The sequence below is a fragment of the Aethalodelphis obliquidens genome, unplaced genomic scaffold, assembly GCF_003676395.1.
Source record: "Aethalodelphis obliquidens isolate GAN/ISIS:26980383/991018 unplaced genomic scaffold, ASM367639v1 scaffold28, whole genome shotgun sequence".
Taxonomy (NCBI): Eukaryota; Metazoa; Chordata; class Mammalia; order Artiodactyla; family Delphinidae; genus Aethalodelphis; species Aethalodelphis obliquidens.
This window is the reverse complement of record NW_020837972.1, coordinates 23,101,333-23,117,670: the sequence shown is the minus strand read 5'-3', so window position 1 is coordinate 23,117,670 and position 16,338 is coordinate 23,101,333. Positions and strand designations below refer to the sequence as shown.

The 16,338-nt window shown below is 51.7% G+C and overlaps 1 pseudogene; it reads right to left on the bottom strand.

The window, feature by feature from the left end:
- Positions 1-15,244, bottom strand: part of LOC113630084 (zinc transporter 9 pseudogene) — a 32,860-nt pseudogene extending 17,616 nt beyond the window's left edge.
- Between the last annotated feature and the right edge of the window lie 1,094 nt (positions 15,245-16,338).

Sequence of the window (16,338 nt, the reverse complement as noted above, 5' to 3'; positions counted from 1 at the left end):
GGCATTATTTAGTCAGACCAAGTACAGGAAATCTCTATTAGCAGGGGTCCCCCCTCCCCTGCCCCCAAGCATGAGTCTGGGGAGATGCTGACACAGGCCCACGAGGGACACGTAAGAGGATGTTCTCTGAGCGTGTGTGTGGTGGCCGGGAGTTGGAGGCTACCTGGGAACGTGGAGGGAAAATGTGGTGGGTGCCTGACCCCGAGCAGGATGCAGCCTGAAAAACAAGGCAGTCGCTGTGCACTTAGCGACGTGAGCATCTGGTCACAACATAACTATTTGTGGGACTTCCCTGGTGGTCCAGCGGTTAAGACTCCATGCTACCAATGCAGGGGGCCTGGATTCAATCCCTGGTCAGGGAACTAGATCCCACATGCCGCAAGTAAGAGCCCACATTCCGGGCTTCCCTGGACATGGGTTCGAGCCCTGGTCCGGGAAGATGCCACGTGCTGCAGAGCAACTAAGCCCGCGTGCCACAACTACTGAAGCCCACACGCCTAGAGCCTGTGCTCCGCAAGGAGAGGCCACCACAATGAGAAGCCCGCACACCGCAACGAGGAGTAGCCCCCGATCGCCGCAACTAGAGGAAGCGCACGTGCGGCAACAAAGACCCAACGCAGCCAAGAATGAATAAATAAATAACATAACATAATTATTCATAAAAATAAAGTGTCATAAACAGAATGAAAATATATGCCCACAAAACAGCAGTGGACATTTTACAAGAACACATTCAAGTAAAAAGATAGTCATTAAACACAGTTCAAGGATGTCCTAGGAGTGAAATCTTAGGAAAGAGTCTCAATAAACACACTCAAATTAATAACATAAAAGTTCGATAAACATCAAATACCAGTAAACACAATTCTGTGATTTCCTAAGAGCAGAAGAGGAATGGATTCAAGGGGAATAAAGAAACAATCAAACCAGACGGAATCCACCTGCAGAAAAATGACGCGGAATCTGCGTGGTGTGATTAGGTCACCACACTTGTCTTGAGGTCCGATAAAGAAGGTGAAGATGGAAGCAGCAAAAGAGGGGCTGTGAGACCAACGGAGGCCCCTCCAAAGTGGACATCATTCTTTTTATCCCCCATCAGCACAAGAGAACAGTGGAGGCCCCCCCACCTCAGGCCTGCCCCGCCCTTCCACCCTGGCCCCCCCCCCCCCGCCTCCCCCCCCCCGGGCCTTCCCCACTTTGCACACAACACACCTACCATGAGCTCAAATGGTCTGGCGATGGGTGGGATGGCCTCTCCTTTGCGGGGTGCAGTCCGGAGCCTTCACAACCCTGGGTCTGCACAGGCCTGAACAGGGGGTCCGAGGCCCCTTCACTGGTACAAACCCAGACCCTGTGGAGATGGGCGGGTGTGCAGCTCTAGGACCCCGGGCATTTGCTCCCTATGTCCACTTCCCCACTGTCCTTCCTCCCGTCCACCTGTAGGGAGCCCCGGGAAGACCAACGTCGTCCTGTCCCCCTCCTGGGGAGGAGCCTGCAGGGATGGGGGTCCCACAGTTCCCTCCCCAACGCCCCCAGCCCTGCGCAGGCCTTCGTGCAGGGAAACATCAGGACATCGACATTCTGTGCGCAGAGACCGTTCTGCGGAGACTGTAAAAATGACGGATGGTGGTTGATGGTGGTTGAAGCCAGGTCAGTGGTGTCAGCGATGTTTTTCTGCATTTCTCACCGTGTTTCAATTTTGCCTCAAATACAAAGAGTTTAGAGTCGGGATGATGGGGCCCCGTCTGCGGAGGTGGCCTTGAGAGAAGGCGAGGGGTCGGCAGGGTGGGCGCCGGACTGGAGGCGACTCCCTCTCCGGGTTTCCAGGGTGGGCGGTGCTGCGGGAGTGGTGGCGCCTCTGAACCTCAGGAGTTCCTTCTGTACGACCAGCCCGGCGGGGTCCACCTCCCGGGGCTCTGGGTGTCATGTCCTAAGCTCTGGGGAATGTGTCCACTTTCATCCATCTGCACTGCTACCCTCCCAAGCGCTGTCACCTTTGTCAGGTTACCTGCAGGCTCCTGACTTCCGCCCACACCCAGCCCATTCTCTGCTCGGCCAGAGTCATTAAAGACTGAACTGAATAAAGTCATCTCCTCGCTTAAAATCCCTTCAGTGGTTTCCCTCTGCTGCCAACCTCAAATGCGGTAAAGGCAGGATCTAGGCAGGAAAGTGGAGACTGGGTCACACCCGCGGTGGCAGAGCTGGGAGGGCAGGGGGTGGCTCGGGCTGGAGGGGCAGAGATCGTGGGTGACGGCAGAGAAGAGCCACCGCAGGGCCAGCTCCGCGCAGCTCCCAGGGCCGGGGGCCAGCGGGGCGGGGCCCAGGAGCAGCCTGGGCGCGGGACCACCGCCCACCGTGGAAGGACCCCTGGGGACCCCAGCACTGCGGCGGACGGCACCAGCAGGGGTGGGAGCCCGAGGAGGGGGCTCTGCAGGGCAGCTGGGGGAGCTGGAGGGAGACCTCCTTGCTCAGGGGCCCCTCCCACCTCGGGTCCCGCGGAGCCCCTGTGGTCAGGAGCTGGCAGGGTCCTGCGCAGGGCAGTGCGTCCACGGACCCCAGCCCCCGATGCAGAGCGAAGCAGGATGGGGGCTGGGGCGTTGTGTCAGCAGGACATCCAAGCACTGAGGCCGACAGGGCCCTGAGATGTCCCCCCGCCCCCTCCCCAGCACGGGCTGTGGTCCGGCCTCGCTGGACCCTGTGTGTCCCCAGTCACCGTGTCCCTCCCCCTCAGGCCCTGGCCTCCTGCCCCTCTGCCCTCAAGCCTGCCCTGCTGTCCTGGTGGGCCTTCCCCAGCCCTCCTGTCTCTGCTCCAGCCTCCCTCCCCCGGGAAGTGCTCCTGCCCTGTGTCCCTGAGGTCAGGTCCCCCGGGCTGTCCTCTCCTTCATCCCACTCAGCACAGCTGACAAGGTAACCTCTGGTCCATACTGTCCCCTCTAGACGCAGTGCTTGTGTTCAGGCACCACCCTTCCCTGCTGCCTTGCGCACAGTAGGTGCTCATTAAATACTTCTTGGGTGAATGGGTAGTGGGTTACTGGGGTCTTAGAGCTGGGAGAGGGATCTGGGTCTGGCTGGGGCACCTGCAGCAGCCCCGGTGTCACCCTGGGCAGTCCCTGCGGGGAGCCAACCCTGGCTACGCAGACAGCCGCCTATGACAGGAAAGGAATAGACAGAGGGGCTGGCGCTGCTCAGGGAGCCAAGAAGCAAGTAGGGGCCAGAGCCAGAGCGACACTGCAGAGGCGTTCCTGCTGCGAGGAGCCCCGCCCAGCACCCGGGGCCAGCAGCTCGTGGGCACTCCGTCGTGGCGAGTGTGAAAGTGGACCCTGCTCTTCCTAATGCGCCTGGGGGCTGCCAGGGAAGTGGGGGGCACGGGGCTGGTGGCAGGAAGCATCTGGTCCACAGAGGACAGAGGATGGAGGGGGTCATCCATAGGTTACCCTCCCTCAGCCCTGGACAGGAGGGAACAGTGACGAGTGTCGTCCCCTCACCCCTCTCCACCCCCATCCCACTAGGGAGGTCTGATCCACGCTCCCCAGGTCCCCTACTGCCGTCCTGGTCCAGGCAGCTGTCCCTTCCCACCTGGACGACCACAGTGGCCTCGCTGTGTAGTCGAGGCCGTCACACGTCCACGTCAAGTTGTGTGAGTTCAGATATGTGCCCTTGGGAAGAAACCAAGAGGTGGGTGCCGGTGGGGACGCTGCCCCGAGGGGGAGACGCGCATGGCTCTCCCTTATGTGGTGGATTCGTGCGCCACGTGGGCTGCGTCCTGGCACAGAGCGTGCTCGGGCAAAACTGCCTCTACAAACCTCTGAGATCAGCCATGAAACCAATACCCAACAGCTTTGCAAAACGCGTACAGAATAGATGCAAATATATTCAGAATGCAAAATACATACTGAAATGAACAGCGTGTCATAAACAGTACATGTGTACATTTCATTTTACAGCTCAATTTGAATTATTTCTCTTCTTTTTTTCTGGCAAAATGCATATATTTGAATTCTTAGGAATTAAACGTGGATTTGGTGAGAACACAGTCGTTCAGTCTCAGAAGGGCCAGCAGAGAACAGGCTCCACTTCACACAGCACAGACACAGCCCGGCAGGTGCACATCTCACATCAGGCACAGGAACCGGTGATGCTGTCACCTGGCCCGGCAGCTCCATGGGGGAAGCCCCATGCGCTGGGGCTGTCGTGAGCCGGGCACCGTCTGAGCACTTTCCACGCAAGGCCCACTCGACCTGCAGGACCCGCGGGAGGCAGGTTTATCGCTGTCCTGTTACAGACAGGATGCCGTGACATTCAGCTCCTGCCCCAGGAACACAGCCAGTGAGTGAAAGTGAACATTAGCTTTATCCCTGCTAACCTTTTTTTTTTTTTTTTGCGGTACGCGGGCCTCTCACTGCTGTGGCCTCTCCCGTTGCGGAGCACAGGCTCCGGACGCGCAGGCTCAGCGGCCATGGCTTACGGGCCCGGCCATTCCGTGGCATGTGGGATCTTCCCGGACCGGGGCACGAACCCGTGTCCCCTGCATCGGCAGGCGGACTCTCAACCACTGCGCCACCAGGGAAGCCCCCTGCTAACCTTTAAAGTTCAGATACTATGTTCCCAAACAATTTGTCATAAAAGATGAATAGCTTAGGCCAAAAGCCCCTTAAAACTTGCTAACTTTCAGAAAAATGAAAAATCAAAATTCAGATAAAGAAATGTTGCTCTGTGTGCCCTGAGTTAGAGTGTGTACTTTTTTTTTTTAACAAATCTGGGGGCTGGAGGTCAGTTGTGGTAATCAGTTAAGTAAAGCCTAGAGTCCCTCAGAAAAATAAACAAGGTGCTTTATGCTAGATGTAAAAATAAATCTGAGTGAAAAACCACAGTAGGAATAAATGATCAGCTGTTAATGGTCATGTAATAAACTATCGATATTGTCAGCTCTAGTCCAGTCCGCAGAAAAACGAGTCTGGTTTGCAGCTAAACAAATAAAAGAACAAATGAACACACAGGGCCTTGGCGCTGCTGCATTTCCCTGGTGATTTTCTTCTGCTGTGTGTCTGACTGTCATGACTAAAGACACTGAGGACAGAACATTCTAGAAGGTTCTGGCATGTGCCCAGGGTCGGCCGAGTCTGCCTTCCATCCTGTGCAGGGAGGGGCAGGTGGTGGCACTGCCCCGAGGGAGTCCTGCTGCATGGTGTCTCAGGATGGGGGCAGGAGGGTCTGTAGGTCCCTCCACAGCCCGATGCTGCTCCCGCCAGGTCACTGCAGCTGCCCCAGCCCCCAGGAGCCTCCCTGAGCCAGGTCCCCTCCCACCCTCTTCCCCTGCAGCCAGGCTGGGATGCTCAGAGACCCAGAATGTCAGGAGTGACATACAGGAAACCGTCACTCCCCTCTAGCTCTCCTTTCTGGGGCTTCTCCAGTTAGGATAACAAGCTCTAAAAGCCTTCGGAATCCTGCCAGGAAAGCACAGGGTGGAAACTTTATGTGCAAAACTGTCCATTTATTCCTGTAGTAGACTTATTATTTTTTTTTGAAGTGTGGCTTTGCTTGCAGTATAAGCCTAATTAGAACCCCGTAGCAATGCATTCCAAACCACAAGGACGAGAGCAGGGATTCCCAATTTCTCTCTTGCCCACACACCCTCTGTAATCCTGCAGTTACCTGTGCATTTGTGGCAGCGGGTGAATGGTTATTGCTGATGAGCATTTATCAGGGACCCCAGGGCTCTGCTAGGAGCCAAGAAACCAGGAACATGTAAGGGAGCTCCTTCCCTCAGGGGGCCAAGCGCAGCTGGGGAGGAGGGTGGTTCCAGTATCAGAGAGATGTGAAGTTGGGCTGAGCACAGATGGCAGAAGCACGGGGGCTGGGGAGGGAGCTCAGGAAGGCTGCAGTCAGGAATGCCCTCAGAGATGCGTGAGGTGATGGCCAGGGACTCTCTAGGGTGGAGCAGAAGTTCTGCGGAAGGGTGTCCAGGTTGTGGGCACAGTGGGCAGAAGGATGCTATAAAGGTTTTGGTGCAAATGGCATTTCCAAAGTTATCGGTCCATTGATGTGGTGGGAAGGGGCTATGATGACCTGGTGCTCAGAACCTGCCTCTGCACAGCCCACTTATTTCTCTCTCCCCATTTCTCTCGGGCTCAGAAGAATGAAGTGGGGGTGGGAGGGGCAGAGATGGGTTATCAACTATAACTTTGTCAGTGACAGAACCAATTTCTAATTGGCTTAAAAAAGGGGGAGGGGCTTCCCTGGTGGCACAGTGGTTAGGAATCTACCTGCCAATGCAAGGGACATAGGTTTGATCCCTGGTCTGGCAAGATCCCACATGCTGCAGAGCAACTAAGCCCGTGTGCCACAACTACTGAAGTCCATGCGCCTACAGCCCATGCTCCGCAATAAGAAAAGCCACCACAATGAGAAGCCTGTGCACAGCAACGAAGAGTAGTCCACGCTCACTGCAACTAGAAGAAAGCCCACACGCAGCAACAAAGACCCAACACAGCCCAAAATAAATAAATAAAATAAAACATTTAAAAAAGTGGGGGAGTTATTGGCCCACTTCACTGAAAAGTACAGGGTATTGCCTTCAGGTGTGGCTGGATCCAGGCACTCTGGTGCTGCAGTCAGGATCTTCTCTCTCCTTCACACTGACTGTGTGTGTGAACAGGAATCCACTGGAGAACCAGCTCTGGGGAATGAAGACAGACCTTCTCTAAAACAGGATGGAGCAGGCATCTCAATGACCACGCACAAGAAGTCCCTGTCTTTTTTGGAAACAGAGATTGGGGAATGCACAGCAACAGTGAGAGCATGGTGACACCCCAGCGCAACTGGGGTCCCCAGTGTCCCCAAGCAGGAGAGCCCTTGACAGCCTTGAGTCAGGTTCTCCATCACATAGAGATGTCTGGGGTGGGGGAGGTGTTGACCCTCTAGGTGGGGAGGGGTCGGCAGGAGGACTGAGTAGGCACTGACCCGCCAGCTGGGGCTGAGGAGAGACCTCCTCCCCAGAACAAGGTGCGATCAGGATGGCGAGTTCTGGGAGACCCTGACCCAGAGGCATCAGATCTCCCAGGCAGCGTCCTACTCCATCCCCATCCTGCTGCTTCCTCCTCTCTCCAGACTTTCCTCAACAAGAGGGATCTACCTTTCTTTCTTTTCTTTTTTAAATAATTAATTAATTTATTTTTGGCTGCGTCGGGTCTTTGTTGCTGCGTGCGGGCTTTCTCTAGTTGCGGCGAGCAGGGGCTACTCTTCTTTGTGGTGCGTGGGCTTCTCATTGCGGTGGCTTCTCTTGTTGCGGAGCACGGGCTCTAGGCTTGCGGGCTTCAGTAGTTGTGGCTCGTGGGCTCAGCAGTTGTGGCTCATGGGCTCTAGAGCGCAGGCTCAGTAGTTGTGGCGCACGGGCTTAGTTGCTCCGCAGCACGTGGGATCTTCCTGGACCAGGGCTCGAACCGGTGTCCCCTGCAATGGCAGGTGGATTCTTTTTTTTTTTTTTTTTTTTTTTGCGGTACGCGGGCCCCTCACTGTTTTCGCCTCTCCCGTTGCGGAGCACAGGCTCCGGACGCGCAGGCTCAGCGGCCATGGCTCACGGGCCCAGCCACTCCGCGGCATATGGGATCTTCCAGGACCGGGGCACGAACCCGCGTCCCCTGCATCGGCAGGCGGACTCTCAACCACTGCGCCACCAGGGAAGCCCCTGGCAGGTGGATTCTTAACCACAGCACCACCAGGGAAGCCAAGGGATCTACCGTTCATTCTTTTATTATTCGTCACCTCTGATTCCCCAGCGCCCCCACTCATGGAGCTGGACTGTAAGGGCTTCAAACCTGTTTCCAATGTGCAGCTTCCTTCTAGAGGGACGTTTTCAAATACACACCCAAGCTCCCCAGAGATGACTATTAAATGATGGAGTCGTGGACACGACCTTCATGTAAAGTACCTTTAACCATAAGAGTTATACACACACATGCACACTCACACTCACACCTGTTTCTAAATATTTAGAAAAAAGTCGCAACCCTTGCCTTTGAAGAACCCCTGAGGCTTTACACTCTCTTACAGACTAAGTGATTTTGAAACACTCAGTAACAAATTAGCAGTGTGTAGAGCTATATTTCAAAACTACTTTCTATTTATTTAATTTGTTGGCTTTTATAACTTGCAGCTCTCACCAGGGCTCTGAACTTCTTTTTGACGACTGAAGAAATTGTTGGTACCCAGTTTGCTGAGGGCATCCATCTTCATCCCTTTAAAACTACCTTCTCCACTGATTGTGTAGGATTTTACGAGGTTCACCATGACAAATTATTGTTCAAATGACAAAACGGGGCCTCTGAAATAAATGATTTCAGGTTCTAAGTGTATAATTATGGTGTTTTTACTAATTACATAATCAAGACAGGTAATTATTTCATTAAAATATGACATTTAATCCACTCTGCAGAAGCTGTTTGTAGCTGATTGTGAACTTTGCGGGTCTGAGGTGTGAGTGAGGGTCTGTCTGGGGGATCCTGAGACCATCACAGGCGAGGAGACGGGGATTTCACCTGATACAGTATCTCCGTGATTTCTGGTGCTCTGCCTGCCCCTGGGGGTGAGATATTCTAAGAGAAGAAATAAAACTGTCTCCATTTGTAGACAACATGATTCTCTATGAAGAACGTCTCAATAAATCTGCCAAAAGAAAAAGAAAAAGGGAAAACCCTCTGGAAACTAATAAATGAGTCTAGAACGGTCTCAGTATATGGATCAACTGACAGAAATGAATCACGTTCTTATGTACACGAAGTGCAAATCTGAACCACAAAATATAATTACAATTGGTCATAAAACATGTGCAGGATCTGTAATCTCAACACGACAAAATGCTGAGGCAATAAATCAAAGAAGAGGATCTAAGTATATGGAGAAACAAACCATGATCGTGTCTTTGAGTACTCAGGAGTTAGGGTACTCATTCTTCCCCCAATTAATTCTCTATGTATAACATAATACAATAAAAACTCTAGCAGGATTTATTTGTAGATAGTGACAACATGATTCTAAACTTCGTATGGAAAAGCAAATGAGGTAGAACAGTAAGAATAATTTTGACAAAGAAAAAAATTTGGAGGAACGTCCTCCCCAATTTTAAGAATTCATGTGAAGTTATAGTAACTAAGAGAGTGAAGTATTGATGAAAAGGTAGAAACTTACATCAAGGGAACAGAATATACAATCCAGAAATAGACCCACAATAATATGGAAACTTAGTTTTTACAAAGTTGCAAGACTAATTCAGTGGAGTAAATATAGTCTTTTCAACTAATGATGTTGGAAAGATTGATATCCATATGCAAAACATAAAAAATAAAATAATCATCAAAGGAAGTCTTGTACCTTATATGAAACAAACCAAGCATTGATCACAGATCAACTGTAAAAAAGGAAAATGATAAAACTCTTAGAACAAAATGTAGGAGAAAATATTCATGCCCATACTTAGGCAAGGAATTATTAGCTATAAAACCAAAAGCGTGATCCTTAAAAAATAATGATAAATTCAGCAAAATTAATCCTTTTGTGCTGAAAAAATGAAATTAATGGAATAAAAAGAAAAGCTACAGACTGAAAGAAAATATTTACAAATCACATAAGCGACGAAATATTTGTATCCACAATATTCAAAGAACTCTCAAACGTCAACATCAAAAAGCAGTGGTTGAGAGTCCGCCTGTCGATGCAGGGGACACGGGTTCGTGCCCCGGCCTGGGAAGATCCCACATGCCGCGGAGCGGCTGGGCCCGTGAGCCATGGCCGCTGAGCCTGCGCGTCCGGAGCCTGTGCTCTGCGACAGGAGAGGCCACAACACTGAGAGGCCTGCGTACCACAGAAAGAAAAAAACAAACAAACAAACAAACAAACAAAATTTAATAAATTTTGGGCAAAAGATTTGAACAAGCTACAACAATATTGACAAACGTGTACGTATAAATCTTATATAATATATGTTACACGTAAGTTCAGGATAAGATTCCCAATATCATTAATCATTAGAAAAATAAAGTGCTCAAGTGTGATACAGTTCCACACCTACTAGAATGACAATTAAAAAGATAATAACAAATTTCAAAAAGTGCGTGGTGGGGCTGTAACGCACAGCGTGGTGGTAGTTAACAATTCCGTATTGCATGTTTGAAAGTTCCTAAGAGAGTAAATCTTTAAAAAAAATTTTAAGAGAGTAGATCTTAAAAGTCCTTATCACATCCCAGTGTGTAACTTTGTGAGGTGATGGATGTTAAGTAAATTTATTGTGGTGGTCATTTTGCAAGACATACATTTATCAAATGATTATGTTGTGTACCTGAAACTAGCGCAAAGTTATATGTCAACTATATCTCAATAACACTGGAGGAAATAAAAGAGAGAAGTACATGAAATAACTTTAATCCTCATGCACTGCCAGTAGGAATGTAAAGTGGTACAGCCACTTTGGAAAGCAGTCTGTCTCAGTTCATTTGGGCTGCTGTGACGGAGCACCGTAGACTGGCTAGGTGACTCATAAACAACAGCAATTTATTCATCACAATTCTGGAGGCTGGGAAGTCTAAGATCAAGGTGGCAGATTCAGTGTCTGTTGAGGGCCCAGGTTCTAGTTCATAGCCCTCTTCTCAGGGTGTCCTCACATGGTGGAAGGGGAAGGGAGCTTTCCTGAACCTCTTTCATAAGGACACTAATGTCATTCCTGAGGGCTCTACCCTCATGACCTAATCACCCCCACCACAGGCTTTGTCTCAAAGTACCATCACCTTGGAGACTAGGATGTCAACATATGAATTTTGGGGGGACACATTCAGACCACAACATAGTCTGTCAATTTTTTAAAAATAAATTTAATTAATGAATTAATTTTGGCTGCGTTAGGTCTTCACTGCTGTGCGTGGGCTTTCTCTAGTCGCAGTGAGCGAGGGCTACTCTTCATTGCGGCGCGCAGGCTTCTCATTGCAGTGGCTTCTCTTTGTTGTGGAGCACGTGCTCTAGGCACGTGGGCTTCAGTAGTTGCAGCACGAGGGCTCAGTAGTTGTGGCATGCAGGCTCAGTAGTTGTGGCTCGCGGGCTCTAGAGCACAGGTTCAGTTGTGGTACGCGGGCTTAGTTGTTCTGCGGTATGTGGGATCTTCCCAGACCAGGGCTTGAACCTGAGTCCTCTGCATTGGCAGGCAGATTCTTAACGACTGCACCACCAGGGAAGTCCCATCTGTCAATTAAAAAAAAAAAGAATATAAATTTATTCCAGTATGATCCAGCAATTCCACTCCTAGGTGTCTGTCTACCCGAGATAAACGAAAGCATTCGTGCATACAAAGACTTGTACCCAAATGCTCGGGGCATAACATGATAGTCAAAACCCCAAAACAATTAAAATGGCAACCAAATGGTGAATCATGAGACAAAATGTGTTATATGTGTTTATTGACATACTAATTGGCAATAAAAGACCAAAGCACCGAGGCAAGCAACAACTTGGGTGAATCGCCAAAACATGGTGCTAAGTGAAAGAAGCAGGTGTGAAAGTCCTTCTCAGGTGCCCTTCCATTCATGTGAAACGTCAAAGTAAGAAGAACCACAGACGCCGACGGTGGACTCCTGGTCGCTAGAAGCTGGGGGGAGAACTGAGTGGAATATTCTGGGGGGCGACGGGAATGTTCTAAAATCTCACTGTGGTGATGGTTGTGCAGCTCTTTAAATTTACTGAAAACCACTGAGCTGTACGTTTAAATAGGTCAATGTTTTGGTATGTAAATCATACACCAAAAAGGTATTTTAAAATGCCACTGCACACCTTACTACAATGGACGAACATTAAAAGACGGACGGGACAGGGTGCTGTTGAGGATGTGAATCAACCACAGCTCTCACACGCGACTGGCAACAGCGTGAAATGGCGGAATTTCAGAAAATAACGTGACAGCTTCTTGAAAAGTTAGCACAGACGTACGTACGACCCAGTCAATCCACTCCTAGATTCTTCCCCACGAGAAATGAAAGCAAGTGTCTAAGCAAAAACATGCACACGAATATTCACAGTAGCTTTAGGTGTAAGGAGTGAAAACTGGACGTAACTCAAATGTCCATCAACAGTTGAATGGAAAAGAATTTGTGGTCCACGCGTACAGGGAACTACTCAGCAATGAAAAGCTCTGTGCCGCCACACGCATCTCAAGTCGTTCTGGATAAAAGAAGCTGGGCAAAATGAATGTAGATAACAGGATTCCATTTCTATAAAATTCGAGAAAGCGGAAATTCTTTAGCGGTAGCCGGCAGGGCTTAGGTGCCCGTCAGGAGGCAGGGGACAGGAGGGAACGAGGAGATGTGGGGTGGTGACACGCCCATTACTGTGACTGTGGTGATGGCTCCACACGGAGACACACGTCCAAAATGGTAAGTGCCTTTCATCTTGTGCCAATAGTAACTCGGTGAAGCTGCTAAAAGCGGAAATAAAGGCAAAGTGGAAAGTTCAGGGACTCCCCAGAAAAGTCAAGGCCAACCGCCCCAGCCTGTGTCAAATGTGGGCATTGGCTTCAAGTGAGGATCTCGGGATGAAAATGCCAAACCAGGGAGCGTCTGGGGACAGGCTGCGGCGCTGGCTTCCCCCCTGGCGTGCTGGTCTCAGGCGGCATAGGTGGTCTTCACTGTACAGGAAGTTCTGCCTTTGCGGGTGGCTGTTAGGAAGCACGCACAGAGCGGGGTGATCTCTGCCGAGACCCCGAGTGCGGCGGGGGCGGGGGGGACACTGATGCCTGAGTCTCTGGACGCGGGACGAGGACAGCTCATCTTTCACAAATTCCATGGTTAAAACTGGCGAATTTGGCTAAGTGTCCACCCTCGGGAGAAAAACTTGGGGAAGGGAGATTCATCCTAGTGTATCGGGAGACTTTTATTTGACGGGCGTCGAGCTGGAGAGCTGTCACCGAGCTTCTCCCTGACGGGGGCGGCGGGTCCAGGTGCTCCCAGGAGGTGACTTCTGGCTCAGCTCTGACAGCTCCCGGAGTCAGCCAGGGCTCCAGCCATGTGTGTCCCTGCGTCACTGTCACCCTGTCACCCCACCTGAGACCAGCAACGTGAACGGGGGATTCCGTGCAGTCAGCCCTGCAGCCAGTCTGTCCTGCAGGAGGTGACAGGGGGACAAGCACAGGTGAGAAGGGCCTGCCCTCTGCCAGCCTGTGATCCAGGTGCAGAGCCAGGGAGACCCATGTGCGACCTTGCCCTTCAGGGTAAAGGATGCAGGGCAGGCTCCAGGGTCCAGGGCTCGGTGCCACGGCAGACAGCCTCTCTGTCTTAAGGACAAAGGGAAATCATGCTCTGCCCTCAGGGTTCACAGAACTGCCGGAGACCCAGAAAGCAGGCCCTTCTCCGGGGGCCAGGCAGCAGGGGCCCTGCAGAGGTCACACCCAGGCACCCCTGCCCATGCGCCCCACTGACTGCCGCGTGACCACTCCAGCTCTGCTCCCCTCACTTGAGCCCCTAGTCCTGGAGCAAGCGCCCCATTGCCCAAACCTGGAGCATCTCCCCACCCCCGGGTGCCAGACATGGAGGAGCCTCACATCTAAAAGGAGCCGCGCGGGGTCCCTGTGGACAATGAATACGCGGCATTTAACCTGCCCCAGTCCACGCACACCTCTGTGGTTGCTGGTCTGAAACGTCTATAAACACTCCAGTGAATGTTTTATTCATATACATGTACGCACGTACACACACACAGGTACGTTTACTGGACTAGTTTCCAGAAACGAAGGCCCCGTCGAGGAGGAGGGTAGACGGGAAGGGGCCAGGCTGCGTCAGGAGGCAGGCTGCAGGCTGAGTGTAGGAAGCTGTGGTTGACGATGACACGGTCCTTCCTCCGTGGGCACCGTGTCCTGTGCTCTGTGAGGGACGACGCCTAGCTCGATGGAGCGCCAAGGAGTCTTCCGCTGAGCAAAGGCTAAGTTAGAGCCCGGGGGCTTTCTGACTTCAGGGAACGTTACGGCAGCCAGTGCCCTAGTTTTTCCACAACTGTGCAGAAAAACATTTTTTTGAAAACTGGTGATGGGCGTTTCCTTCACGCATCGTGTAAGGTGGGCTCCTAGCTACCTTCTCCAGGGAAGATCCCACTGTGCCCAAGCGCACAAGGAGAACTGATGGAAACCAGACTCGTTTGCATGGTTCAGGAGGGTGAGCCGGGGCTCATCACCTGCTCCTGACCGGCGCCTGGAGCCCTGCTGGGCGCTTTCGGCTGAAGCCAGGAGGGCGAGTGGCCAGAGAGACTTGATAGGAAAAGGGAACCAGCCCAGATAAACAGGAGCGATGGGAAAGGTGACTGGCACCCATCAGTCACCAGGTATCGATTGGGTCTCCGTGTGGACTCGGCTCTCTGGGGGAAACCCTCAGCCGGCACACACCACGTTCATGGACGGGAGGATCAGGCAGGACGTGCTAGGTTACGCTGCAGTAACGAACAGCCCCAGGTCTAGCGTTCATGAGAACAGCGGCTAATTCTCCCTCATGCTTCATGCTCATCTCGTCTTGGCCGTGGAGTTGCTGCCCATCATTGTCACTCCAGGCCCCAGGCTACTGAGGCGGCTTCTATCTGGAACGCTGCTCTTCACTGCGTCAGGGAAACGAGTGGCACGCTGGTTCCTAAAGCTTCTGTCAGAGGGGACACCCGTCACTCCTGTCACATTCCATTGGTGCACATTCCAGGACAGAGGCAGGTGGCCTCCCGCTGGACTTGAAGCTGAGAGAGTGTGAGGTCCGGAGATGCTGCAGCCCTTCTGCATCCATCAGGGGGAGTGTGTCTGAGAATGAAGCTGACCCGGAAGCAGAAATCAGACAGTGCGAGGGAGAGAGGGAAAGTGAGTCCTGGTAGCATCACCGGGTCTGCGTCCAGCCTTGCAAAGGCCAGCTCTGGCCCTAGACTCTGGAGGAGCTTGAAGCTGAAACCCTCCATTTGGCCTAAAGCCGGTTAGAGTTGGGTTTTCTGTCCTTTACAACTAAACGACTTCTAGCTGCACAGAGCACTTAGGGCTCTGCCTGGCCTTTCCCAGGACACAGGACTGGGCGGGTGCAGAGTCCTCTGGTGCAGGGTGGCCTCCTCACAGGCAGGGACTATGGACCAGCAGGCGGTCAGGGCCTCAGCTCTGGATTCTGACGGCCTGTAGTGAAGCCTGGCTTCTCACTTGTGCAACCTCTGCCTCACCTTCTCTGCGCCTGGATCGGGGACATGACAGAACGTACCTCATGGTGTTGCTATGGGATTATGGAAGCCAGACATGTAAATAGTAAATGCCTGGTGCCTGTCAGTGCTCAAGAGAGGTCAGCGGGGGTGTCTCTGTGTCCCCAGTGCCCATCCAGGGTCTGGAGTGAGAAGTTTCTCGGGAAATGTGACAAGGCCGCGAGCGGGATGATTTGTGAGCGATGACCCACGTGGGGAGGGGCCCTCAGAGAACATGTGGGTGAGGGGGTCTCCCACAGGAGGCAGGTCGGGAACTGATGACCATGAACAAGTGGGGTTCCTATGGGAATTGGGGGACCGGAGTGCAGACGCTCGCCCCACTGAGCAGCGAGGAGGACAGGTGGGAGAGGCCGGCTGGTGTCACCTGTGTGGGCTTCACATCACGAGGCGCGGGTAGATGGGTGAGAGTGGGCATGAGACGTTACAACACAGTGTCCAGTGGAAGAAGCAGGTTATGAAATACCACATGCCATATTATCCTATGTTTGGTGAAAGAAAAGTTTTGCATACCTTTGAATAAAAGCAAAGGAGAACCATCAAAATATTACTAGTGAACATGATTATTAGTTTTTTCTCTTCTTATTCTATAAATGTTTAGTCTTAATTTCATAATGTCTGAATATTTACCTTGTAAGTATCTGAATAATATGTATATAATTTTTAAAAAGTTATTTTATAGAGAAACAAATTAAGCCAAACCACAAAGGAAAAAAACGACTCTGCTTTCTCAGAGAAATCAACGACATGAAAAAGAAAGACTCTTATGAAGTAAAAAGGAAGAAGGGAGGGGCAGTGATGACACTGGTGATGATGAGGAAGGTGCTGATATGAGGGCGATTATGATCGTGGAGAAGATGACGATAGTGGTGGTGACAACCTTAATCCCGTCATTCACCAGCGTGTGTCCTTGGACAACGGAATGGACCCCTCTGTGCCTCAGTTTCCTCATCCAAAAACTGAGGATAAACTATCCCCACGTCAGGGTGAGGACTGAGTGAACTGGTCCTGTAATCAGAGCTCCTCAAGCATGGCCGGCACTGAGTGAACATCGTTAACGGTCTTCTCAGCTGCACATTGGCCAGGGGAGATTGGGGGTCCTTT